The sequence below is a fragment of the Phyllobates terribilis genome, unplaced genomic scaffold (assembly GCF_046119375.1).
Source record: "Phyllobates terribilis strain yellow unplaced genomic scaffold, ASM4611937v1 Scaffold_74__1_contigs__length_7073193, whole genome shotgun sequence".
Classification (NCBI taxonomy): domain Eukaryota; kingdom Metazoa; phylum Chordata; class Amphibia; order Anura; family Dendrobatidae; genus Phyllobates; species Phyllobates terribilis.
This window is the reverse complement of record NW_027362834.1, coordinates 4,521,087-4,546,034: the sequence shown is the minus strand read 5'-3', so window position 1 is coordinate 4,546,034 and position 24,948 is coordinate 4,521,087. Positions and strand designations below refer to the sequence as shown.

The 24,948-nt window shown below is 43.9% G+C and overlaps 14 non-coding genes and 1 pseudogene across 14 annotated transcripts; all 15 read left to right on the top strand.

The window, feature by feature from the left end:
• Positions 1–418: 418 nt before the first annotated feature.
• Positions 419–609, top strand: LOC141195738 (U2 spliceosomal RNA). Its single transcript, XR_012268316.1, has one exon. It is a non-coding gene; the product is annotated as a U2 spliceosomal RNA (small nuclear RNA).
• Positions 610–1,736: 1,127 nt separating this feature from the next.
• On the top strand, positions 1,737–1,927 carry LOC141195669 (U2 spliceosomal RNA). Its single transcript, XR_012268248.1, has one exon. It is a non-coding gene; the product is annotated as a U2 spliceosomal RNA (small nuclear RNA).
• Positions 1,928–3,048: 1,121 nt separating this feature from the next.
• On the top strand, positions 3,049–3,239 carry LOC141195731 (U2 spliceosomal RNA). The gene has a single exon (XR_012268309.1). It is a non-coding gene; the product is annotated as a U2 spliceosomal RNA (small nuclear RNA).
• Positions 3,240–4,359: 1,120 nt separating this feature from the next.
• On the top strand, positions 4,360–4,550 carry LOC141195668 (U2 spliceosomal RNA). The gene has a single exon (XR_012268247.1). It is a non-coding gene; the product is annotated as a U2 spliceosomal RNA (small nuclear RNA).
• A 1,120-nt stretch (positions 4,551–5,670) lies between these two features.
• Positions 5,671–5,861, top strand: LOC141195667 (U2 spliceosomal RNA). The gene has a single exon (XR_012268246.1). It is a non-coding gene; the product is annotated as a U2 spliceosomal RNA (small nuclear RNA).
• Positions 5,862–6,985: 1,124 nt separating this feature from the next.
• On the top strand, positions 6,986–7,176 carry LOC141195730 (U2 spliceosomal RNA). The gene has a single exon (XR_012268308.1). It is a non-coding gene; the product is annotated as a U2 spliceosomal RNA (small nuclear RNA).
• Positions 7,177–8,295: 1,119 nt separating this feature from the next.
• On the top strand, positions 8,296–8,486 carry LOC141195666 (U2 spliceosomal RNA). The gene has a single exon (XR_012268245.1). It is a non-coding gene; the product is annotated as a U2 spliceosomal RNA (small nuclear RNA).
• Positions 8,487–9,607: 1,121 nt separating this feature from the next.
• Positions 9,608–9,798, top strand: LOC141195665 (U2 spliceosomal RNA). The gene has a single exon (XR_012268244.1). It is a non-coding gene; the product is annotated as a U2 spliceosomal RNA (small nuclear RNA).
• A 1,119-nt stretch (positions 9,799–10,917) lies between these two features.
• On the top strand, positions 10,918–11,108 carry LOC141195663 (U2 spliceosomal RNA). Its single transcript, XR_012268242.1, has one exon. It is a non-coding gene; the product is annotated as a U2 spliceosomal RNA (small nuclear RNA).
• Positions 11,109–12,227: 1,119 nt separating this feature from the next.
• Positions 12,228–12,418, top strand: LOC141195662 (U2 spliceosomal RNA). The gene has a single exon (XR_012268241.1). It is a non-coding gene; the product is annotated as a U2 spliceosomal RNA (small nuclear RNA).
• Positions 12,419–13,539: 1,121 nt separating this feature from the next.
• LOC141195904 (U2 spliceosomal RNA) lies at positions 13,540–13,730 on the top strand. Its single transcript, XR_012268475.1, has one exon. It is a non-coding gene; the product is annotated as a U2 spliceosomal RNA (small nuclear RNA).
• A 1,116-nt stretch (positions 13,731–14,846) lies between these two features.
• Positions 14,847–15,037, top strand: LOC141195661 (U2 spliceosomal RNA). The gene has a single exon (XR_012268240.1). It is a non-coding gene; the product is annotated as a U2 spliceosomal RNA (small nuclear RNA).
• Positions 15,038–21,430: 6,393 nt separating this feature from the next.
• Positions 21,431–21,633, top strand: LOC141196331 (U2 spliceosomal RNA; annotated as a pseudogene).
• Positions 21,634–22,752: 1,119 nt separating this feature from the next.
• On the top strand, positions 22,753–22,943 carry LOC141195819 (U2 spliceosomal RNA). The gene has a single exon (XR_012268395.1). It is a non-coding gene; the product is annotated as a U2 spliceosomal RNA (small nuclear RNA).
• Positions 22,944–24,065: 1,122 nt separating this feature from the next.
• On the top strand, positions 24,066–24,256 carry LOC141195660 (U2 spliceosomal RNA). Its single transcript, XR_012268239.1, has one exon. It is a non-coding gene; the product is annotated as a U2 spliceosomal RNA (small nuclear RNA).
• The last annotated feature ends 692 nt before the right edge of the window (positions 24,257–24,948 follow it).

The window sequence follows — 24,948 nt, the reverse complement described above, 5'->3', positions numbered from 1 at the left end:
GCGTGTCATAATAGGCTCTGAGCCTTTATATACCTGCGCACAGCAGCAGCCACCTTCAGTCTGCTGCTGGACAGCCAGCAGCAGCAGCAGCAGGAGAGGTAATTAATCAGCAACCCTCCTGCTAAGGGTAGACAGCTGCTCGTTCCACCCCACCCCCCGCCTTAATTGGTTCTCCTCCCTTCCAACGGTGTTGAGGCGGGTGGGAACAGCCGGGGGTTGAGGGTACTGTGCTAAAAGAGGTGGAGTTATGCAGATCTAAAACGCGTGGATTGCAGCAGCAGCAAGCCGAAAAGTGCAGGCATGTGAGGGATCTAGAGGTTGACAGCATGTCTTCTTAACGGGAGTCCAGGTGGCCATCTCCACAAATGGACTTTTCAGAATCCTTGGGTGGCACCGTAGTCGGAAACCAATTCTGGTTATCGCTTCTCGGCCTTTTGGCTAAGATCAAGTGTAGTATCTGTTCTTATCAGTTTAATATCTGATACGTCCCCTATCTGGGGACCATATATTAAATGGATTTTTAGAAGAGGGAGATGGAAAAAGAGCTTGCTCTGTCCACTCCACGCATTGACCTGGTATTGCAGTATCTCCAGGACCGGTGCACCCCTTCTTTAATGCAGTTTCTAAAATCAGAAAGAATTGAATTCAATGCTTTTTGTTCATTTTGCTTGTTTGTCGGATTTTGGGATGGACTCTTTGGCTTTGCTTTTCTTCTCCTCATTGGATTTTTCATGTTAAAAGTTGCAGAAGCCAGATGACAAGCTCATTTTGGTTCAACTTCAGCAACTGTGCATTGCATTGCCATGTAATGTAATGTAATGCAATGCTATCTATCTAGCTCTCCCTCTATACTTCCTTTTGGATAAACAGACATATTAGGCAAGCATTTTGGAGCTTTCACCTAAATAACTACAGGTGGTGAGATAAGCTGCACAATATAATTGACCTTTCAGTATATTGTTGCACACACACCATCTATTTAGCAAATGCCCTTGTTATCAACAGCAGCCTTTTAAACTCACCTGAGCTAACAGGTATGTGAGCTGGTTACTCTGCTGCGCTTAAAATTTCTTTTTTGGTTTGCTACAATGCCTTTTCTGAAACGTTGTCTCCCTCTGCGGGAACACTGACTTCTTTCATTTAATGCCTGCAGACTATAAAAGAGAAACCAACCCAAAAAGTTTGGTTGATTAGTCTGTGGCATTCTTTTAAACTGTTGCTTATGGCGGTCTCTGTGAGCTTCTCAGTGACATTCAGCCATCCAGGTATCCCGCCTGCAGTAGACGGAATGTGGCAATGGAACGCTGGCTGCGCGTGTCATAATAGGCTCTGAGCCTTTATATACCTGCGCACAGCAGCAGCCACCTTCAGTCTGCTGCTGGACAGCCAGCAGCAGCAGCAGCAGGAGAGGTAATTAATCAGCAACCCTCCTGCTAAGGGTAGACAGCTGCTCGTTCCACCCCCCCCCCCCCCCCCGCCTTAATTGGTTCTCCTCCCTTCCAACGGTGTTGAGGCGGGTGGGAACAGCCGGGGGTTGAGGGTACTGTGCTAAAAGAGGTGGAGTTATGCAGATCTAAAACGCGTGGATTGCAGCAGCAGCAAGCCGAAAAGTGCAGGCATGTAAGGGATCTAGAGGTTGACAGCATGTCTTCTTAACGGGAGTCCAGGTGGCCATCTCCACAAATGGACTTTTCAGAATCCTTGGGTGGCACCGTAGTCGGAAACCAATTCTGGTTATCGCTTCTCGGCCTTTTGGCTAAGATCAAGTGTAGTATCTGTTCTTATCAGTTTAATATCTGATACGTCCCCTATCTGGGGACCATATATTAAATGGATTTTTAGAACAGGGAGATGGAAAAAGAGCTTGCTCTGTCCACTCCACGCATTGACCTGGTATTGCAGTATCTCCAGGACCGGTGCACCCCTTCTTTAATGCAGTTTCTAAAATCAGAAAGAATTGAATTCAATGCTTTTTGTTCATTTTGCTTGTTTGTCGGATTTTGGGATGGACTCTTTGGCTTTGCTTTTCTTCTCCTCATTGGATTTTTCATGTTAAAAGTTGCAGAAGCCAGATGACAAGCTCATTTTGGTTCAACTTCAGCAACTGTGCATTGCATTGCCATGTAATGTAATGTAATGCAATGCTATCTATCTAGCTCTCCCTCTATACTTCCTTTTGGATAAACAGACATATTAGGCAAGCATTTTGGAGCTTTCACCTAAATAACTACAGGTGGTGAGATAAGCTGCACAATATAATTGACCTTTCAGTATATTGTTGCACACACACCATCTATTTAGCAAATGCCCTTGTTATCAACAGCAGCCTTTTAAACTCACCTGAGCTAACAGGTATGTGAGCTGGTTACTCTGCTGCGCTTAAAATTTCTTTTTTGGTTTGCTACAATGCCTTTTCTGAAACGTTGTCTCCCTCTGCTGGAACACTGACTTCTTTCATTTAATGCCTGCAGACTATAAAAGAGAAACCAACCCAAAAAGTTTGATTGATTAGTCTGTGGCATTCTTTTAAACTGTTGCTTATGGCGGTCTCTGTGAGCTTCTCAGTGACATTCAGCCATCCAGGTATCCCGCCTGCAGTAGACGGAATGTGGCAATGGAACGCTGGCTGCGCGTGTCATAATAGGCTCTGAGCCTTTGTATACCTGCGCACAGCAGCAGCCACCTTCAGTCTGCTGCTGGACAGCCAGCAGCAGCAGCAGCAGGAGAGGTAATTAATCAGCAACCCTCCTGCTAAGGGTAGACAGCTGCTCGTTCCACCCCCCCCCCCGCCTTAATTGGTTCTCCTCCCTTCCAACGGTGTTGAGGCGGGTGGGAACAGCCGGGGGTTGAGGGTACTGTGCTAAAAGAGGTGGAGTTATGCAGATCTAAAACGCGTGGATTGCAGCAGCAGCAAGCCGAAAAGTGCAGGCATGTGAGGGATCTAGAGGTTGACAGCATGTCTTCTTAACGGGAGTCCAGGTGGCCATCTCCACAAATGGACTTTTCAGAATCCTTGGGTGGCACCGTAGTCGGAAACCAATTCTGGTTATCGCTTCTCGGCCTTTTGGCTAAGATCAAGTGTAGTATCTGTTCTTATCAGTTTAATATCTGATACGTCCCCTATCTGGGGACCATATATTAAATGGATTTTTAGAACAGGGAGATGGAAAAAGAGCTTGCTCTGTCCACTCCACGCATTGGCCTGGTATTGCAGTATCTCCAGGACCGGTGCACCCCTTCTTTAATGCAGTTTCTAAAATCAGAAAGAATTGAATTCAATGCTTTTTGTTCATTTTGCTTGTTTGTCGGATTTTGGGATGGACTCTTTGGCTTTGCTTTTCTTCTCCTCATTGGATTTTTCATGTTAAAAGTTGCAGAAGCCAGATGACAAGCTCATTTTGGTTCAACTTCAGCAACTGTGCATTGCATTGCCATGTAATGTAATGTAATGCAATGCTATCTATCTAGCTCTCCCTCTATACTTCCTTTTGGATAAACAGACATATTAGGCAAGCATTTTGGAGCTTTCACCTAAATAACTACAGGTGGTGAGATAAGCTGCACAATATAATTGACCTTTCAGTATATTGTTGCACACACACCATCTATTTAGCAAATGCCCTTGTTATCAACAGCAGCCTTTTAAACTCACCTGAGCTAACAGGTATGTGAGCTGGTTACTCTGCTGCGCTTAAAATTTCTTTTTTGGTTTGCTACAATGCCTTTTCTGAAACGTTGTCTCCCTCTGCTGGAACACTGACTTCTTTCATTTAATGCCTGCAGACTATAAAAGAGAAACCAACCCAAAAAGTTTGGTTGATTAGTCTGTGGCATTCTTTTAAACTGTTGCTTATGGCGGTCTCTGTGAGCTTCTCAGTGACATTCAGCCATCCAGGTATCCCGCCTGCAGTAGACGGAATGTGGCAATGGAACGCTGGCTGCGCGTGTCATAATAGGCTCTGAGCCTTTATATACCTGCGCACAGCAGCAGCCACCTTCAGTCTGCTGCTGGACAGCCAGCAGCAGCAGCAGCAGGAGAGGTAATTAATCAGCAACCCTCCTGCTAAGGGTAGACAGCTGCTCGTTCCACCCCCCCCCCGCCTTAATTGGTTCTCCTCCCTTCCAACGGTGTTGAGGCGGGTGGGAACAGCCGGGGGTTGAGGGTACTGTGCTAAAAGAGGTGGAGTTATGCAGATCTAAAACGCGTGGATTGCAGCAGCAGCAAGCCGAAAAGTGCAGGCATGTGAGGGATCTAGAGGTTGACAGCATGTCTTCTTAACGGGAGTCCAGGTGGCCATCTCCACAAATGGACTTTTCAGAATCCTTGGGTGGCACCGTAGTCGGAAACCAATTCTGGTTATCGCTTCTCGGCCTTTTGGCTAAGATCAAGTGTAGTATCTGTTCTTATCAGTTTAATATCTGATACGTCCCCTATCTGGGGACCATATATTAAATGGATTTTTAGAACAGGGAGATGGAAAAAGAGCTTGCTCTGTCCACTCCACGCATTGACCTGGTATTGCAGTATCTCCAGGACCGGTGCACCCCTTCTTTAATGCAGTTTCTAAAATCAGAAAGAATTGAATTCAATGCTTTTTGTTCATTTTGCTTGTTTGTCGGATTTTGGGATGGACTCTTTGGCTTTGCTTTTCTTCTCCTCATTGGATTTTTCATGTTAAAAGTTGCAGAAGCCAGATGACAAGCTCATTTTGGTTCAACTTCAGCAACTGTGCATTGCATTGCCATGTAATGTAATGTAATGCAATGCTATCTATCTAGCTCTCCCTCTATACTTCCTTTTGGATAAACAGACATATTAGGCAAGCATTTTGGAGCTTTCACCTAAATAACTACAGGTGGTGAGATAAGCTGCACAATATAATTGACCTTTCAGTATATTGTTGCACACACACCATCTATTTAGCAAATGCCCTTGTTATCAACAGCAGCCTTTTAAACTCACCTGAGCTAACAGGTATGTGAGCTGGTTACTCTGCTGCACTTAAAATTTCTTTTTTGGTTTGCTACAATGCCTTTTCTGAAACGTTGTCTCCCTCTGCTGGAACACTGACTTCTTTCATTTAATGCCTGCAGACTATAAAAGAGAAACCAACCCAAAAAGTTTGGTTGATTAGTCTGTGGCATTCTTTTAAACTGTTGCTTATGGCGGTCTCTGTGAGCTTCTCAGTGACATTCAGCCATCCAGGTATCCCGCCTGCAGTAGACGGAATGTGGCAATGGAACGCTGGCTGCGCGTGTCATAATAGGCTCTGAGCCTTTATATACCTGCGCACAGCAGCAGCCACCTTCAGTCTGCTGCTGGACAGCCAGCAGCAGCAGCAGCAGGAGAGGTAATTAATCAGCAACCCTCCTGCTAAGGGTAGACAGCTGCTCGTTCCACCCCCCCCCCGCCTTAATTGGTTCTCCTCCCTTCCAACGGTGTTGAGGCGGGTGGGAACAGCCGGGGGTTGAGGGTACTGTGCTAAAAGAGGTGGAGTTATGCAGATCTAAAACGCGTGGATTGCAGCAGCAGCAAGCCGAAAAGTGCAGGCATGTGAGAGATCTAGAGGTTGACAGCATGTCTTCTTAACGGGAGTCCAGGTGGCCATCTCCACAAATGGACTTTTCAGAATCCTTGGGTGGCACCGTAGTCGGAAACCAATTCTGGTTATCGCTTCTCGGCCTTTTGGCTAAGATCAAGTGTAGTATCTGTTCTTATCAGTTTAATATCTGATACGTCCCCTATCTGGGGACCATATATTAAATGGATTTTTAGAACAGGGAGATGGAAAAAGAGCTTGCTCTGTCCACTCCACGCATTGACCTGGTATTGCAGTATCTCCAGGACCGGTGCACCCCTTCTTTAATGCAGTTTCTAAAATCAGAAAGAATTGAATTCAATGCTTTTTGTTCATTTTGCTTGTTTGTCGGATTTTGGGATGGACTCTTTGACTTTGCTTTTCTTCTCCTCCTTGGATTTTTCATGTTAAAAGTTGCAGAAGCCAGATGACAAGCTCATTTTGGTTCAACTTCAGCAACTGTGCATTGCATTGCCATGTAATGTAATGTAATGCAATGCTATCTATCTAGCTCTCCCTCTATACTTCCTTTTGGATAAACAGACATATTAGGCAAGCATTTTGGAGCTTTCACCTAAATAACTACAGGTGGTGAGATAAGCTGCACAATATAATTGACCTTTCAGTATATTGTTGCACACACACCATCTATTTAGCAAATGCCCTTGTTATCAACAGCAGCCTTTTAAACTCACCTGAGCTAACAGGTATGTGAGCTGGTTACTCTGCTGCGCTTAAAATTTCTTTTTTGGTTTGCTACAATGCCTTTTCTGAAACGTTGTCTCCCTCTGCTGGAACACTGACTTCTTTCATTTAATGCCTGCAGACTATAAAAGAGAAACCAACCCAAAAAGTTTGGTTGATTAGTCTGTGGCATTCTTTTAAACTGCTGCTTATGGCGGTCTCTGTGAGCTTCTCAGTGACATTCAGCCATCCAGGTATCCCGCCTGCAGTAGACGGAATGTGGCAATGGAACGCTGGCTGCGCGTGTCATAATAGGCTCTGAGCCTTTATATACCTGCGCACAGCAGCAGCCACCTTCAGTCTGCTGCTGGACAGCCAGCAGCAGCAGCAGCAGGAGAGGTAATTAATCAGCAACCCTCCTGCTAAGGGTAGACAGCTGCTCGTTCCACCCCCCCCCCCCCCGCCTTAATTGGTTCTCCTCCCTTCCAACGGTGTTGAGGCGGGTGGGAACAGCCGGGGGTTGAGGGTACTGTGCTAAAAGAGGTGGAGTTATGCAGATCTAAAACGCGTGGATTGCAGCAGCAGCAAGCCGAAAAGTGCAGGCATGTGAGGGATCTAGAGGTTGACAGCATGTCTTCTTAACGGGAGTCCAGGTGGCCATCTCCACAAATGGACTTTTCAGAATCCTTGGGTGGCACCGTAGTCGGAAACCAATTCTGGTTATCGCTTCTCGGCCTTTTGGCTAAGATCAAGTGTAGTATCTGTTCTTATCAGTTTAATATCTGATACGTCCCCTATCTGGGGACCATATATTAAATGGATTTTTAGAACAGGGAGATGGAAAAAGAGCTTGCTCTGTCCACTCCACGCATTGGCCTGGTATTGCAGTATCTCCAGGACCGGTGCACCCCTTCTTTAATGCAGTTTCTAAAATCAGAAAGAATTGAATTCAATGCTTTTTGTTCATTTTGCTTGTTTGTCGGATTTTGGGATGGACTCTTTGGCTTTGCTTTTCTTCTCCTCATTGGATTTTTCATGTTAAAAGTTGCAGAAGCCAGATGACAAGCTCATTTTGGTTCAACTTCAGCAACTGTGCATTGCATTGCCATGTAATGTAATGTAATGCAATGCTATCTATCTAGCTCTCCCTCTATACTTCCTTTTGGATAAACAGACATATTAGGCAAGCATTTTGGAGCTTTCACCTAAATAACTACAGGTGGTGAGATAAGCTGCACAATATAATTGACCTTTCAGTATATTGTTGCACACACACCATCTATTTAGCAAATGCCCTTGTTATCAACAGCAGCCTTTTAAACTCACCTGAGCTAACAGGTATGTGAGCTGGTTACTCTGCTGCGCTTAAAATTTCTTTTTTGGTTTGCTACAATGCCTTTTCTGAAACGTTGTCTCCCTCTGCTGGAACACTGACTTCTTTCATTTAATGCCTGCAGACTATAAAAGAGAAACCAACCCAAAAAGTTTGGTTGATTAGTCTGTGGCATTCTTTTAAACTGTTGCTTATGGCGGTCTCTGTGAGCTTCTCAGTGACATTCAGCCATCCAGGTATCCCGCCTGCAGTAGACGGAATGTGGCAATGGAACGCTGGCTGCGCGTGTCATAATAGGCTCTGAGCCTTTATATACCTGCGCACAGCAGCAGCCACCTTCAGTCTGCTGCTGGACAGCCAGCAGCAGCAGCAGCAGGAGAGGTAATTAATCAGCAACCCTCCTGCTAAGGGTAGACAGCTGCTCGTTCCACCCCCCCCCGCCTTAATTGGTTCTCCTCCCTTCCAACGGTGTTGAGGCGGGTGGGAACAGCCGGGGGTTGAGGGTACTGTGCTAAAAGAGGTGGAGTTATGCAGATCTAAAACGCGTGGATTGCAGCAGCAGCAAGCCGAAAAGTGCAGGCATGTGAGGGATCTAGAGGTTGACAGCATGTCTTCTTAACGGGAGTCCAGGTGGCCATCTCCACAAATGGACTTTTCAGAATCCTTGGGTGGCACCGTAGTCGGAAACCAATTCTGGTTATCGCTTCTCGGCCTTTTGGCTAAGATCAAGTGTAGTATCTGTTCTTATCAGTTTAATATCTGATACGTCCCCTATCTGGGGACCATATATTAAATGGATTTTTAGAACAGGGAGATGGAAAAAGAGCTTGCTCTGTCCACTCCACGCATTGACCTGGTATTGCAGTATCTCCAGGACCGGTGCACCCCTTCTTTAATGCAGTTTCTAAAATCAGAAAGAATTGAATTCAATGCTTTTTGTTCATTTTGCTTGTTTGTCGGATTTTGGGATGGACTCTTTGGCTTTGCTTTTCTTCTCCTCATTGGATTTTTCATGTTAAAAGTTGCAGAAGCCAGATGACAAGCTCATTTTGGTTCAACTTCAGCAACTGTGCATTGCATTGCCATGTAATGTAATGTAATGCAATGCTATCTATCTAGCTCTCCCTCTATACTTCCTTTTGGATAAACAGACATATTAGGCAAGCATTTTGGAGCTTTCACCTAAATAACTACAGGTGGTGAGATAAGCTGCACAATATAATTGACCTTTCAGTATATTGTTGCACACACACCATCTATTTAGCAAATGCCCTTGTTATCAACAGCAGCCTTTTAAACTCACCTGAGCTAACAGGTATGTGAGCTGGTTACTCTGCTGCGCTTAAAATTTCTTTTTTGGTTTGCTACAATGCCTTTTCTGAAACGTTGTCTCCCTCTGCTGGAACACTGACTTCTTTCATTTAATGCCTGCAGACTATAAAAGAGAAACCAACCCAAAAAGTTTGGTTGATTAGTCTGTGGCATTCTTTTAAACTGTTGCTTATGGCGGTCTCTGTGAGCTTCTCAGTGACATTCAGCCATCCAGGTATCCCGCCTGCAGTAGACGGAATGTGGCAATGGAACGCTGGCTGCGCGTGTCATAATAGGCTCTGAGCCTTTATATACCTGCGCACAGCAGCAGCCACCTTCAGTCTGCTGCTGGACAGCCAGCAGCAGCAGCAGCAGGAGAGGTAATTAATCAGCAACCCTCCTGCTAAGGGTAGACAGCTGCTCGTTCCACCCCCCCCCCCGCCTTAATTGGTTCTCCTCCCTTCCAACGGTGTTGAGGCGGGTGGGAACAGCCGGGGGTTGAGGGTACTGTGCTAAAAGAGGTGGAGTTATGCAGATCTAAAACGCGTGGATTGCAGCAGCAGCAAGCCGAAAAGTGCAGGCATGTGAGGGATCTAGAGGTTGACAGCATGTCTTCTTAACGGGAGTCCAGGTGGCCATCTCCACAAATGGACTTTTCAGAATCCTTGGGTGGCACCGTAGTCGGAAACCAATTCTGGTTATCGCTTCTCGGCCTTTTGGCTAAGATCAAGTGTAGTATCTGTTCTTATCAGTTTAATATCTGATACGTCCCCTATCTGGGGACCATATATTAAATGGATTTTTAGAACAGGGAGATGGAAAAAGAGCTTGCTCTGTCCACTCCACGCATTGACCTGGTATTGCAGTATCTCCAGGACCGGTGCACCCCTTCTTTAATGCAGTTTCTAAAATCAGAAAGAATTGAATTCAATGCTTTTTGTTCATTTTGCTTGTTTGTCGGATTTTGGGATGGACTCTTTGGCTTTGCTTTTCTTCTCCTCATTGGATTTTTCATGTTAAAAGTTGCAGAAGCCAGATGACAAGCTCATTTTGGTTCAACTTCAGCAACTGTGCATTGCATTGCCATGTAATGTAATGTAATGCAATGCTATCTATCTAGCTCTCCCTCTATACTTCCTTTTGGATAAACAGACATATTAGGCAAGCATTTTGGAGCTTTCACCTAAATAACTACAGGTGGTGAGATAAGCTGCACAATATAATTGACCTTTCAGTATATTGTTGCACACACACCATCTATTTAGCAAATGCCCTTGTTATCAACAGCAGCCTTTTAAACTCACCTGAGCTAACAGGTATGTGAGCTGGTTACTCTGCTGCGCTTAAAATTTCTTTTTTGGTTTGCTACAATGCCTTTTCTGAAACGTTGTCTCCCTCTGCTGGAACACTGACTTCTTTCATTTAATGCCTGCAGACTATAAAAGAGAAACCAACCCAAAAAGTTTGGTTGATTAGTCTGTGGCATTCTTTTAAACTGTTGCTTATGGCGGTCTCTGTGAGCTTCTCAGTGACATTCAGCCATCCAGGTATCCCGCCTGCAGTAGACGGAATGTGGCAATGGAACGCTGGCTGCGCGTGTCATAATAGGCTCTGAGCCTTTATATACCTGCGCACAGCAGCAGCCACCTTCAGTCTGCTGCTGGACAGCCAGCAGCAGCAGCAGCAGGAGAGGTAATTAATCAGCAACCCTCCTGCTAAGGGTAGACAGCTGCTCGTTCCACCCCCCCCCGCCTTAATTGGTTCTCCTCCCTTCCAACGGTGTTGAGGCGGGTGGGAACAGCCGGGGGTTGAGGGTACTGTGCTAAAAGAGGTGGAGTTATGCAGATCTAAAACGCGTGGATTGCAGCAGCAGCAAGCCGAAAAGTGCAGGCATGTGAGGGATCTAGAGGTTGACAGCATGTCTTCTTAACGGGAGTCCAGGTGGCCATCTCCACAAATGGACTTTTCAGAATCCTTGGGTGGCACCGTAGTCGGAAACCAATTCTGGTTATCGCTTCTCGGCCTTTTGGCTAAGATCAAGTGTAGTATCTGTTCTTATCAGTTTAATATCTGATACGTCCCCTATCTGGGGACCATATATTAAATGGATTTTTAGAACAGGGAGATGGAAAAAGAGCTTGCTCTGTCCACTCCACGCATTGACCTGGTATTGCAGTATCTCCAGGACCGGTGCACCCCTTCTTTAATGCAGTTTCTAAAATCAGAAAGAATTGAATTCAATGCTTTTTGTTCATTTTGCTTGTTTGTCGGATTTTGGGATGGACTCTTTGACTTTGCTTTTCTTCTCCTCCTTGGATTTTTCATGTTAAAAGTTGCAGAAGCCAGATGACAAGCTCATTTTGGTTCAACTTCAGCAACTGTGCATTGCATTGCCATGTAATGTAATGTAATGCAATGCTATCTATCTAGCTCTCCCTCTATACTTCCTTTTGGATAAACAGACATATTAGGCAAGCATTTTGGAGCTTTCACCTAAATAACTACAGGTGGTGAGATAAGCTGCACAATATAATTGACCTTTCAGTATATTGTTGCACACACACCATCTATTTAGCAAATGCCCTTGTTATCAACAGCAGCCTTTTAAACTCACCTGAGCTAACAGGTATGTGAGCTGGTTACTCTGCTGCGCTTAAAATTTCTTTTTTGGTTTGCTACAATGCCTTTTCTGAAACGTTGTCTCCCTCTGCTGGAACACTGACTTCTTTCATTTAATGCCTGCAGACTATAAAAGAGAAACCAACCCAAAAAGTTTGGTTGATTAGTCTGTGGCATTCTTTTAAACTGTTGCTTATGGCGGTCTCTGTGAGCTTCTCAGTGACATTCAGCCATCCAGGTATCCCGCCTGCAGTAGACGGAATGTGGCAATGGAACGTTGGCTGCGCGTGTCATAATAGGCTCTGAGCCTTTATATACCTGCGCACAGCAGCAGCCACCTTCAGTCTGCTGCTGGACAGCCAGCAGCAGCAGCAGCAGGAGAGGTAATTAATCAGCAACCCTCCTGCTAAGGGTAGACAGCTGCTCGTTCCACCCCCCCCCGCCTTAATTGGTTCTCCTCCCTTCCAACGGTGTTGAGGCGGGTGGGAACAGCCGGGGGTTGAGGGTACTGTGCTAAAAGAGGTGGAGTTATGCAGATCTAAAACGCGTGGATTGCAGCAGCAGCAAGCCGAAAAGTGCAGGCATGTGAGGGATCTAGAGGTTGACAGCATGTCTTCTTAACGGGAGTCCAGGTGGCCATCTCCACAAATGGACTTTTCAGAATCCTTGGGTGGCACCGTAGTCGGAAACCAATTCTGGTTATCGCTTCTCGGCCTTTTGGCTAAGATCAAGTGTAGTATCTGTTCTTATCAGTTTAATATCTGATACGTCCCCTATCTGGGGACCATATATTAAATGGATTTTTAGAACAGGGAGATGGAAAAAGAGCTTGCTCTGTCCACTCCACGCATTGACCTGGTATTGCAGTATCTCCAGGACCGGTGCACCCCTTCTTTAATGCAGTTTCTAAAATCAGAAAGAATTGAATTCAATGCTTTTTGTTCATTTTGCTTGTTTGTCGGATTTTGGGATGGACTCTTTGGCTTTGCTTTTCTTCTCCTCATTGGATTTTTCATGTTAAAAGTTGCAGAAGCCAGATGACAAGCTCATTTTGGTTCAACTTCAGCAACTGTGCATTGCATTGCCATGTAATGTAATGTAATGCAATGCTATCTATCTAGCTCTCCCTCTATACTTCCTTTTGGATAAACAGACATATTAGGCAAGCATTTTGGAGCTTTCACCTAAATAACTACAGGTGGTGAGATAAGCTGCACAATATAATTGACCTTTCAGTATATTGTTGCACACACACCATCTATTTAGCAAATGCCCTTGTTATCAACAGCAGCCTTTTAAACTCACCTGAGCTAACAGGTATGTGAGCTGGTTACTCTGCTGCGCTTAAAATTTCTTTTTTGGTTTGCTACAATGCCTTTTCTGAAACGTTGTCTCCCTCTGCTGGAACACTGACTTCTTTCATTTAATGCCTGCAGACTATAAAAGAGAAACCAACCCAAAAAGTTTGGTTGATTAGTCTGTGGCATTCTTTTAAACTGTTGCTTATGGCGGTCTCTGTGAGCTTCTCAGTGACATTCAGCCATCCAGGTATCCCGCCTGCAGTAGACGGAATGTGGCAATGGAACGCTGGCTGTGCGTGTCATAATAGGCTCTGAGCCTTTATATACCTGCGCACAGCAGCAGCCACCTTCAGTCTGCTGCTGGACAGCCAGCAGCAGCAGCAGCAGGAGAGGTAATTAATCAGCAACCCTCCTGCTAAGGGTAGACAGCTGCTCGTTCCACTCCCCCCCCCGCCTTAATTGGTTCTCCTCCCTTCCAACGGTGTTGAGGCGGGTGGGAACAGCCGGGGGTTGAGGGTACTGTGCTAAAAGAGGTGGAGTTATGCAGATCTAAAACGCGTGGATTGTAGCAGCAGCAAGCCGAAAAGTGCAGGCATGTGAGGGATCTAGAGGTTGACAGCATGTCTTCTTAACGGGAGTCCAGGTGGCCATCTCCACAAATGGACTTTTCAGAATACTTGGGTGGCACCGTAGTCGGAAACCAATTCTGGTTATCGCTTCTCGGCCTTTTGGCTAAGATCAAGTGTAGTATCTGTTCTTATCAGTTTAATATCTGATACGTCCCCTATCTGGGGACCATATATTAAATGGATTTTTAGAACAGGGAGATGGAAAAAGAGCTTGCTCTGTCCACTCCACGCATTGACCTGGTATTGCAGTATCTTCAGGACCGGTGCACCCCTTCTTTAATGCAGTTTCTAAAATCAGAAAGAATTGAATTCAATGCTTTTTGTTCATTTTGCTTGTTTGTCGGATTTTGGGATGGACTCTTTGGCTTTGCTTTTCTTCTCCTCATTGGATTTTTCATGTTAAAAGTTGCAGAAGCCACATGACAAGCTCATTTTGGTTCAACTTCAGCAACTGTGCATTGCATTGCCATGTAATGTAATGTAATGCAATGCTATCTATCTAGCTCTCCCTCTATACTTCCTTTTGGATAAACAGACATATTAGGCAAGCATTTTGGAGCTTTCACCTAAATAACTACAGGTGGTGAGATAAGCTGCACAATATAATTGACCTTTCAGTATATTGTTGCACACACACCATCTATTTAGCAAATGCCCTTGTTATCAACAGCAGCCTTTTAAACTCACCTGAGCTAACAGGTATGTGAGCTGGTTACTCTGCTGCGCTTAAAATTTCTTTTTTGGTTTGCTACAATGCCTTTTCTGAAACGTTGTCTCCCTCTGCTGGAACACTGACTTCTTTCATTTAATGCCTGCAGACTATAAAAGAGAAACCAACCCAAAAAGTTTGGTTGATTAGTCTGTGGCATTCTTTTAAACTGTTGCTTATGGCGGTCTCTGTGAGCTTCTCAGTGACATTCAGCCATCCAGGTATCCCGCCTGCAGTAGACGGAATGTGGCAATGGAACGCTGGCTGCGCGTGTCATAATAGGCTCTGAGCCTTTATATACCTGCGCACAGCAGCAGCCACCTTCAGTCTGCTGCTGGACAGCCAGCAGCAGCAGCAGGAGAGGTAATTAATCAGCAACCCTTCTGCTAAGGGTAGACAGCTGCTCGTTCCACCCCCCCCCGCCTTAATTGGTTCTCCTCCCTTCCAACGGTGTTGAGGCGGGTGGGAACAGCCGGGGGTTGAGGGTACTGTGCTAAAAGAGGTGGAGTTATGCAGATCTAAAACGCGTGGATTGCAGCAGCAGCAAGCCGAAAAGTGCAGGCATGTGAGGGATCTAGAGGTTGACAGCATGTCTTCTTAACGGGAGTCCAGGTGGCCATCTCCACAAATGGACTTTTCAGAATCCTTGGGTGGCACCGTAGTCGGAAACCAATTCTGGTTATCGCTTCTCGGCCTTTTGGCTAAGATCAAGTGTAGTATCTGTTCTTATCAGTTTAATATCTGATACGTCCCCTATCTGGGGACCATATATTAAATGGATTTTTAGAACAGGGAGATGGAAAAAGAGCTTGCTCTGTCCACTCCACGCATTGACCTGGTATTGCAGTATCTCCAGGACCGGTGCACCCCTTCTTTAATGCAGTTTCTAAAATCAGAAAGAATTGAATTCAATGCTTTTTGTTCATTTTGCTTGTTTGTCGGATTTTGGGATGGACTCTTTGGCTTTGCTTTTCTTCTCCTCATTGGATTTTTCATGTTAAAAGTTGCAGAAGCCAGATGACAAGCTCATTTTGGTTCAACTTCAGCAACTGTGCATTGCATTGCCATGTAATGTAATGTAATGCAATGCTATCTATCTAGCTCTCCCTCTATACTTCCTTTTGGATAAACAGACATATTAGGCAAGCATTTTGGAGCTTTCACCTAAATAACTACAGGTGGTGAGATAAGCTGCACAATATAATTGACCTTTCAGTATATTGTTGCACACACACCATCTATTTAGCAAATGCCCTTGTTATCAACAGCAGCCTTTTAAACTCACCTGAGCTAACAGGTATGTGAGCTGGTTACTCTGCTGCGCTTAAAATTTCTTTTTTGGTTTGCTACAATGCCTTTTCTGAAACGTTGTCTCCCTCTGCTGGAACACTGACTTCTTTCATTTAATGCCTGCAGACTATAAAAGAGAAACCAACCCAAAAAGTTTGGTTGATTAGTCTGTGGCATTCTTTTAAACTGTTGCTTATGGCGGTCTCTGTGAGCTTCTCAGTGACATTCAGCCATCCAGGTATCCCGCCTGCAGTAGACGGAATGTGGCAATGGAACGCTGGCTGCGCGTGTCATAATAGGCTCTGAGCCTTTATATACCTGCGCACAGCAGCAGCCACCTTCAGTCTGCTGCTGGACAGCCAGCAGCAGCAGCAGCAGGAGAGGTAATTAATCAGCAACCCTCCTGCTAAGGGTAGACAGCTGCTCGTTCCACCCCCCCCCCCGCCTTAATTGGTTCTCCTCCCTTCCAACGGTGTTGAGGCGGGTGGGAACAGCCGGGGGTTGAGGGTACTGTGCTAAAAGAGGTGGAGTTATGTAGATCTAAAACGCGTGGATTGCAGCAGCAGCAAGCCGAAAAGTGCAGGCATGTGAGGGATCTAGAGGTTGACAGCATGTCTTCTTAACGGGAGTCCAGGTGGCCATCTCCACAAATGGACTTTTCAGAATCCTTGGGTGGCACCGTAGTCGGAAACCAATTCTGGTTATCGCTTCTCGGCCTTTTGGCTGAGACCAAGTGCTTCACAGCAGGAGGTTTCAGTTGAAGGGCACTCAGGTACCCCTCTCCTTGGCCTGGCAGGATCGTCCACTTCGGTGGGCTTCACCTGCCTGCTGCTATTAGGGAGAGGGATTAGTCCTAGGGTAACGGGCAGCGATCCCCCAGCCTTCAGGTGCTTTATCACAAAGCTCTGAAGGCGCAGATTGCAGGCGGTTGCAATTTGCATTTTGTTGCGCCATACCATGGAGGTTGACCCCAACCTCATGCCTCTATATGCGAGGCTCAAGAACACCATAAGGGTCCGCTTTACGGCTGGTGGTTCCGATATGCGGAATCTGGGATATGTAGTCCAGGACGTGCTTGAGAAACTGCTCCACGTCAGAACCAACTAAATCCTTTCTATCCAGGATTATCCTCGACGTGGAGACTATGATGTAACCTTTACTGGCGAAGGTATTTTCAAAGATGTTTTGTCCAGAGTTAAGTCGGTAGAAAATAGCCCTGGTCTAAAAGGGATTCAGATTATCAAGCACGTCCTGGATGAGGTAAAGATGGTGGTTGTGAAAATCTTCTCACCCTTCATAACGGCACCAGAGGTTATTTCCTTTTTGTCAGTTTATTTTAAAAGTGTGAAATTGATTGGGAAAGTGTTGAATGAGTTTAACATCTGGACCTCAAAATGGAAGTTTTTAGTAAAATGTGAAAGAGACCCAAAATTCCCTGGAGGTGTGAGACTTCCTCCAGCACGATTTAAAATAGGGCAAACTAATGGGGATTTTTTTTTCTCAGGAATGCCACTTTTCTGTAGGTATTGTGGTCTCTATGGGCACTCTAAGGATAGTTGTGGTGCCACTTGTAGAAATTGTGCCAGTACTGAACATGACACAAAGGAGTGCCCAAATGAAAAAAAATGCTCTTTTTGTCGGACACCTGGTCATTTCAATTTTTCTTGCCCTCACAGGTTCAGAGAGGATGAACAAAAACAAAAGGAGAAGTCCAAGACATCCGGGAATGGACGGGCCAATCAGACCACCCCTCAGGAGGAGGAACAGCAACCTGGAGCCTCGGGAGGTGATAAGGGCGCTTCGACTAGTAACAATCCCTCCGAGTCAATGACAGGTAACTCACAGGAGCCCAGGAGCTGGCTGAAAGACCATAAGGAGGCTAAAAGGAAGGCTGAGAAAGATCATAAAGGGGCGGTCGGTAAGGCCAAAAAAGAGCGCCAAAAGGCTGACACCGAGCCCAAAATTCCCACTGGGTCTCACGAGAGCGAGGGCGGTACGTGGCATTTGGTGAGGTCTCATAATAAGAAAAATAATGGTTCCGTGGAGGTGGCTAATAGGGAGGAGATGGATACATCCCCTCACGGGGGTGTAGACTCTGGAATCCCGAGGTCCCGGGGCTCTGCTGCCCCAGGTGGGGCCCCGAACCTGGCTGCCTCCGGGGACTCTGAGGCTCCGCCATGTGCGCAGCCTGCCCTTGTGTTACGACCCTCTGCGGGTCAGCAGGGGAGTGCGGAGCCTCTCGGAGACCCACCTGATGAGGACCTAAATGGTCAGCCTATGGAGACCCAGTGTAACCTTTCTCTCAATATCCTTCCGAGCTACACCCCAGTAGCGTCGGGTCTTAATTTAAGTGAATGTTCCTTCTCCGATGATGAAGACTCTTTGATAACGGTGGATTCAGAAGAGGGCGTTGGTGAAAGTCCAAGTGGTCTGATCCGTCCATCGGATAGGTAAAGTTCAGTTTTTGTTTCTTCCTAACCATTTGTTATGATGGCTGACATTAGTGGTGTTTCCCTCAATGTGAGAGGCATAGGATCCAAGACCAGAAGAGCTACTGTTTTACATTTTTTAACCTGTTTTACAGCTTCTGTTTTCTTTTTACAAGAATGTCATATCCCTCATAAGATTTCTTACAAAAAATATAAGGAAGAGTGGAAACATGGTCCATCGGTCTGGTCTGGATCAAATGCAACTGGATCAGCCGGGGTAGCTATACTTTTTAAGGGAAATGTGTCTATTGATTTTATCCAAGATATTTTACCGGGTCGTATTCTTTTAGTTAAGGCTTTTATTGATGGGACAAGATGGCAGTTTTTAAATTTTTATGGGTCACCTGATAAAAATGAAAGGGCTGATATGCTGGAAATTTTACCTTTATTTATTAACATTTCTGAACCTTTTATCCTGGCAGGTGATTTTAATTGTATTTTAAAAGGCGAAAGCCGACGCTCCGGTTCCGTGAGTAGAAATTATGACAAAACGTCTGGAATGTTAAGCAATATTATAAATGATTGTAAATTAACTGATGTGTATAAAGAATGTAACAAGGATAGCCCTATAGACGCTGGTTTCACCTGGAGCAATTCTACATGTAGCTCCAGGATAGATTTTGTTTTAGGTTCAGAAAAAATACTGCCAGTGAAATGTGAAGTTTTAACTAATATTCTCTCAGATCACAAGGTTTTATCTTTTAGAGTGAGGATTAATGGAAAGAAGAAATGTGGTAAGAAATCTTGGAAATTGAATGTGTCCCTTTTAAAAGATCCACAAATTTTATCGGATTTTATTGAGTTTTATGTAAAGTGTAGAAAAAGGAAAAACCCCAATATTTCTTTTAGCTCCTGGTGGGATAGAATGAAAATAAGCATCAAAGATTTCTTTATTAAGAAAAGCATACAAAAAGCTAAAGAAAAGTTTGAGATCTATAATTTTCTTAATATCAGGTTACAGACATTGTACAAATTCAAAGACAATGGTCTGGATGTAGGTAATGATATACTGAGTCTTAAAGGAGAAATTTCAAAGTGGTTGGAACAAAAAGGAAAAGAACTGATTTTTCGTTCAAAGGTAAAACACGTAGAAGAGGATGAGACTTGTTCCAGGTATTTTTTTAAGAAAAACAAACAGACAAAAACAATAATTGATAACATAGATGGAGATAATAATATCAACGTTATATTGGATAAGGTAAATGTCTATTTTAATGATCTTTTTAATGTAAAAACTATAGACCATGATTTAATACACACTTTCCTGGGGGAGATCAAGTCCACCCTAGATGCTGATGCCCAAAGTTTTTTATCCCAACCTCTAGTTGAGGAAGAGATTTTAGAAACCATGAAGAGTTTTAAAAATGGTAAAGTGCCGGGCCCTGATGGTATCCCCATAGAGTTTTATATAAGTTTTTATGATATTTTAAAAGATGATTTGTTTAATTTGTTTTCCGAAGTTTTTAATAATAAGGTTTTACTCAACTCATGGAAGAAAGGTGAGGTATCACTACTATACAAAAAAGGTGACAAAACGGATCTTAAAAACTGGAGGCCGATAACTCTTTTAAATAGTGATTACAAAATTATGGCTAAGATCTGTGCAAATCGGTTGAAAAAGGTGATACATAAAGTAATTCATGCAAATCAGGTATGCGGGGTACCTGGGCGTAGTATCTGGGACAATTTAAACCTGGTGAAAGATTGTATTGAAGATGTAAAAACCAGAAAGACAAAGATGTCAATCCTAGCGGTGGATTTTGAGAAAGCTTTTGACCGCGTGTCTCATTTTTATCTTTTTAAAGTTTTAGAAAAAATGGGCATTCCGGGTGGGTTTTTATTGTCTATTAAAGCTTTTTATAATGATTGTACGAGTAAGATTTTAGTTAATGGTTTTAAAACAAAAGAGGTAGTTTTAAAATCAGGGGTGAAGCAGGGTTGCCCTTTGTCCCCCCTGCTTTTTATATGTGCTATAGAACCCCTTTTATGTACAATACGCCAGGATAAGCAAATATGTGGAGTACCCTTACCCGGAGGGAACGGTCTACAAGTTAAAGTTGTAAGCTATATGGATGATGTAGCCGTGTTTGGATGTGATGTACCTTCAATACAAAAAACGATAAGCCAAATTCAGTCTTTTTGTACAGTTTCCGGTTTTAAAATTAATCTTACTAAATGTAATATTTTAAATGTCGGGGGGATGCGTTTACATGATGTACCAATTGCAGTTACAGATTCCATCACTATTTTAGGTGTTTCTTTTAATGAATCTAATAATGGTTTTAATAGCTGGGATGCGGCAGCACAGAAAATTAATCAGAAAATCTGCATGTGGAATATGAGAAAGCTGTCAATGGAAGGTAAAGTTCTGATTGTAAAAATGGTGATATTACCTATCCTGTTATATCTTAGTTTGGTGTTCCCCCCTCCTACAAATTTGTTGAAACGAATTACAAAAGTATGTTTTACCTTTTTTTGGGGCTCAAAAATGGAGAAACTCAAAAGAGAAATTGTGACAAAGCCAAAGGTTAAAGGTGGGAAAGATTTCCCTGTTTTAGATAAGTTTCTTTTAATACAGTTTTTCTGTTTCTGTTTTAAAACCCTTTTTAAAGATAATTACCTTTCCTATTTTATGCGTTTTAACACTGGTTTTCTCATGAGAAGGTTTGGTTGGTTTGAAACGGTTTTATCCTTTCCTTATGCTTTTAACCTACCTGCACATTATGAGATTTTAAAGAAAATTATTCTTGATTTTAATTTGAATAAGAAACAGACAGGGGATCTATGTAACAGCAAGACACTACTCAAACAAATTAGTACTGATGTGACGTTGTGTGATATTGAACGTTATGATGATGACAAAACTGTACACATATGGAAAATGATTAACGCCCCTTATCTTTTTAATGTACAGAAAGACATGTCTTGGAGCTGCGCACACCACTGTCTTCCTTGCCGGGCATTCCAGTACAGAAGAGGTTTTGTGAGGTCTGCCATCTGCCCAAGAGAAGGTTGTCAAGAAGAAGAGACAGTGAAGCATCTTTTATGGACTTGTGCTTTTGCTAAAGAGTTCTGGAGAAGACTAATCCCCCTGCTGGAGAAAATGGTGGACCTCAAGGACTTTAATTTTGCATCAGTGTTATATGGTCTTCTGGAATGCCCAACAATGGACCAAAAAATAATGGCGTGGAAGATAGTGAATTGTGCCAAGATAGCGCTCTGGAATGCTAGAAATATTGCTGTTTTTAAACATGAAATGTTACCAGTAGATGATGTTTTAGCCTTTTGTAAAAGTGAAATGTACATATACTATTTATTGGACAGGAAAAAGAATGTAACATTGGCAGGCAAATGGCTTTTTAACCTATGGAATATTTGAAGTCTTGTAAAATTTGCTGTGATGGAATATTTATTTTTCTTTGAAGTCCCGAAAGTGTAATGTGGATGTAATGGTTTTATTTCTGTAATTTGTTAAATTTTAAATAAACGGTTTTTATCCCCATGTGGGGGATAGCCAAATTAAAAAAAAAAAAAAATCTGTTCTTATCAGTTTAATATCTGATACGTCCCCTATCTGGGGACCATATATTAAATGGATTTTTAGAACAGGGAGATGGAAAAAGAGCTTGCTCTGTCCACTCCACGCATTGACCTGGTATTGCAGTATCTCCAGGACCGGTGCACCCCTTCTTTAATGCAGTTTCTAAAATCAGAAAGAATTGAATTCAATGCTTTTTGTTCATTTTGCTTGTTTGTCGGATTTTGGGATGGACTCTTTGGCTTTGCTTTTCTTCTCCTCATTGGATTTTTCATGTTAAAAGTTGCAGAAGCCAGATGACAAGCTCATTTTGGTTCAACTTCAGCAACTGTGCATTGCATTGCCATGTAATGTAATGTAATGCAATGCTATCTATCTAGCTCTCCCTCTATACTTCCTTTTGGATAAACAGACATATTAGGCAAGCATTTTGGAGCTTTCACCTAAATAACTACAGGTGGTGAGATAAGCTGCACAATATAATTGACCTTTCAGTATATTGTTGCACACACACCATCTATTTAGCAAATGCCCTTGTTATCAACAGCAGCCTTTTAAACTCACCTGAGCTAACAGGTATGTGAGCTGGTTACTCTGCTGCGCTTAAAATTTCTTTTTTGGTTTGCTACAATGCCTTTTCTGAAACGTTGTCTCCCTCTGCTGGAACACTGACTTCTTTCATTTAATGCCTGCAGAATATAAAAGAGAAACCAACCCAAAAAGTTTGGTTGATTAGTCTGTGGCATTCTTTTAAACTGTTGCTTATGGCGGTCTCTGTGAGCTTCTCAGTGACATTCAGCCATCCAGGTATCCCGCCTGCAGTAGACGGAATGTGGCAATGGAACGCTGGCTGCGCGTGTCATAATAGGCTCTGAGCCTTTATATACCTGCGCACAGCAGCAGCCACCTTCAGTCTGCTGCTGGACAGCCAGCAGCAGCAGCAGCAGGAGAGGTAATTAATCAGCAACCCTCCTGCTAAGGGTAGACAGCTGCTCGTTCCACCCCCCCCCGCCTTAATTGGTTCTCCTCCCTTCCAACGGTGTTGAGGCGGGTGGGAACAGCCGGGGGTTGAGGGTACTGTGCTAAAAGAGGTGGAGTTATGCAGATCTAAAACGCGTGGATTGCAGCAGCAGCAAGCCGAAAAGTGCAGGCATGTGAGGGATCTAGAGGTTGACAGCATGTCTTCTTAACGGGAGTCCAGGTGGCCATCTCCACAAATGGACTTTTCAGAATCCTTGGGTGGCACCGTAGTCGGAAACCAATTCTGGTTATCGCTTCTCGGCCTTTTGGCTAAGATCAAGTGTAGTATCTGTTCTTATCAGTTTAATATCTGATACGTCCCCTATCTGGGGACCATATATTAAATGGATTTTTAGAACAGGGAGATGGAAAAAGAGCTTGCTCTGTCCACTCCACGCATTGACCTGGTATTGCAGTATCTCCAGGACTGGTGCACCCCTTCTTTAATGCAGTTTCTAAAATCAGAAAGAATTGAATTCAATGCTTTTTGTTCATTTTGCTTGTTTGTCGGATTTTGGGATGGACTCTTTGGCTTTGCTTTTCTTCTCCTCATTGGATTTTTCATGTTAAAAGTTGCAGAAGCCAGATGACAAGCTCATTTTGGTTCAACTTCAGCAACTGTGCATTGCATTGCCATGTAATGTAATGTAATGCAATGCTATCTATCTAGCTCTCCCTCTATACTTCCTTTTGGATAAACAGACATATTAGGCAAGCATTTTGGAGCTTTCACCTAAATAACTACAGGTGGTGAGATAAGCTGCACAATATAATTGACCTTTCAGTATATTGTTGCACACACACCATCTATTTAGCAAATGCCCTTGTTATCAACAGCAGCCTTTTAAACTCACCTGAGCTAACAGGTATGTGAGCTGGTTACTCTGCTGCGCTTAAAATTTCTTTTTTGGTTTGCTACAATGCCTTTTCTGAAACGTTGTCTCCCTCTGCTGGAACACTGAATTCTTTCATTTAATGCCTGCAGACTATAAAAGAGAAACCAACCCAAAAAGTTTGGTTGATTAGTCTGTGGCATTCTTTTAAACTGTTGCTTATGGCGGTCTCTGTGAGCTTCTCAGTGACATTCAGCCATCCAGGTATCCCGCCTGCAGTAGACGGAATGTGGCAATGGAACGCTGGCTGCGCGTGTCATAATAGGCTCTGAGCCTTTATATACCTGCGCACAGCAGCAGCCACCTTCAGTCTGCTGCTGGACAGCCAGCAGCAGCAGCAGCAGGAGAGGTAATTAATCAGCAACCCTCCTGCTAAGGGTAGACAGCTGCTCGTTCCACCCCCCCCCCCCGCCTTAATTGGTTCTCCTCCCTTCCAACGGTGTTGAGGCGGGTGGGAACAGCCGGGGGTTGAGGGTACTGTGCTAAAAGAGGTGGAGTTATGCAGATCTAAAACGCGTGGATTGCAGCAGCAGCAAGCCGAAAAGTGCAGGCATGTGAGGGATCTAGAGGTTGACAGCATGTCTTCTTAACGGGAGTCCAGGTGGCCATCTCCACAAATGGACTTTTCAGAATCCTTGGGTGGCACCGTAGTCGGAAACCAATTCTGGTTATCGCTTCTCGGCCTTTTGGCTAAGATCAAGTGTAGTATCTGTTCTTATCAGTTTAATATCTGATACGTCCCCTATCTGGGGACCATATATTAAATGGATTTTTAGAACAGGGAGATGGAAAAAGAGCTTGCTCTGTCCACTCCACGCATTGACCTGGTATTGCAGTATCTCCAGGACCGGTGCACCCCTTCTTTAATGCAGTTTCTAAAATCAGAAAGAATTGAATTCAATGCTTTTTGTTCATTTTGCTTGTTTGTCGGATTTTAGGATGGACTCTTTGGCTTTGCTTTTCTTCTCCTCATTGGATTTTTCATGTTAAAAGTTGCAGAAGCCAGATGACAAGCTCATTTTGGTTCAACTTCAGCAACTGTGCATTGCATTGCCATGTAATGTAATGTAATGCAATGCTATCTATCTAGCTCTCCCTCTATACTTCCTTTTGGATAAACAGACATATTAGGCAAGCATTTTGGAGCTTTCACCTAAATAACTACAGGTGGTGAGATAAGCTGCACAATATAATTGACCTTTCAGTATATTGTTGCACACACACCATCTATTTAGCAAATGCCCTTGTTATCAACAGCAGCCTTTTAAACTCACCTGAGCTAACAGGTATGTGAGCTGGTTACTCTGCTGCGCTTAAAATTTCTTTTTTGGTTTGCTACAATGCCTTTTCTGAAACGTTGTCTCCCTCTGCTGGAACACTGACTTCTTTCATTTAATGCCTGCAGACTATAAAAGAGAAACCAACCCAAAAAGTTTGGTTGATTAGTCTGTGGCATTCTTTTAAACTGTTGCTTATGGCGGTCTCTGTGAGCTTCTCAGTGACATTCAGCCATCCAGGTATCCCGCCTGCAGTAGACGGAATGTGGCAATGGA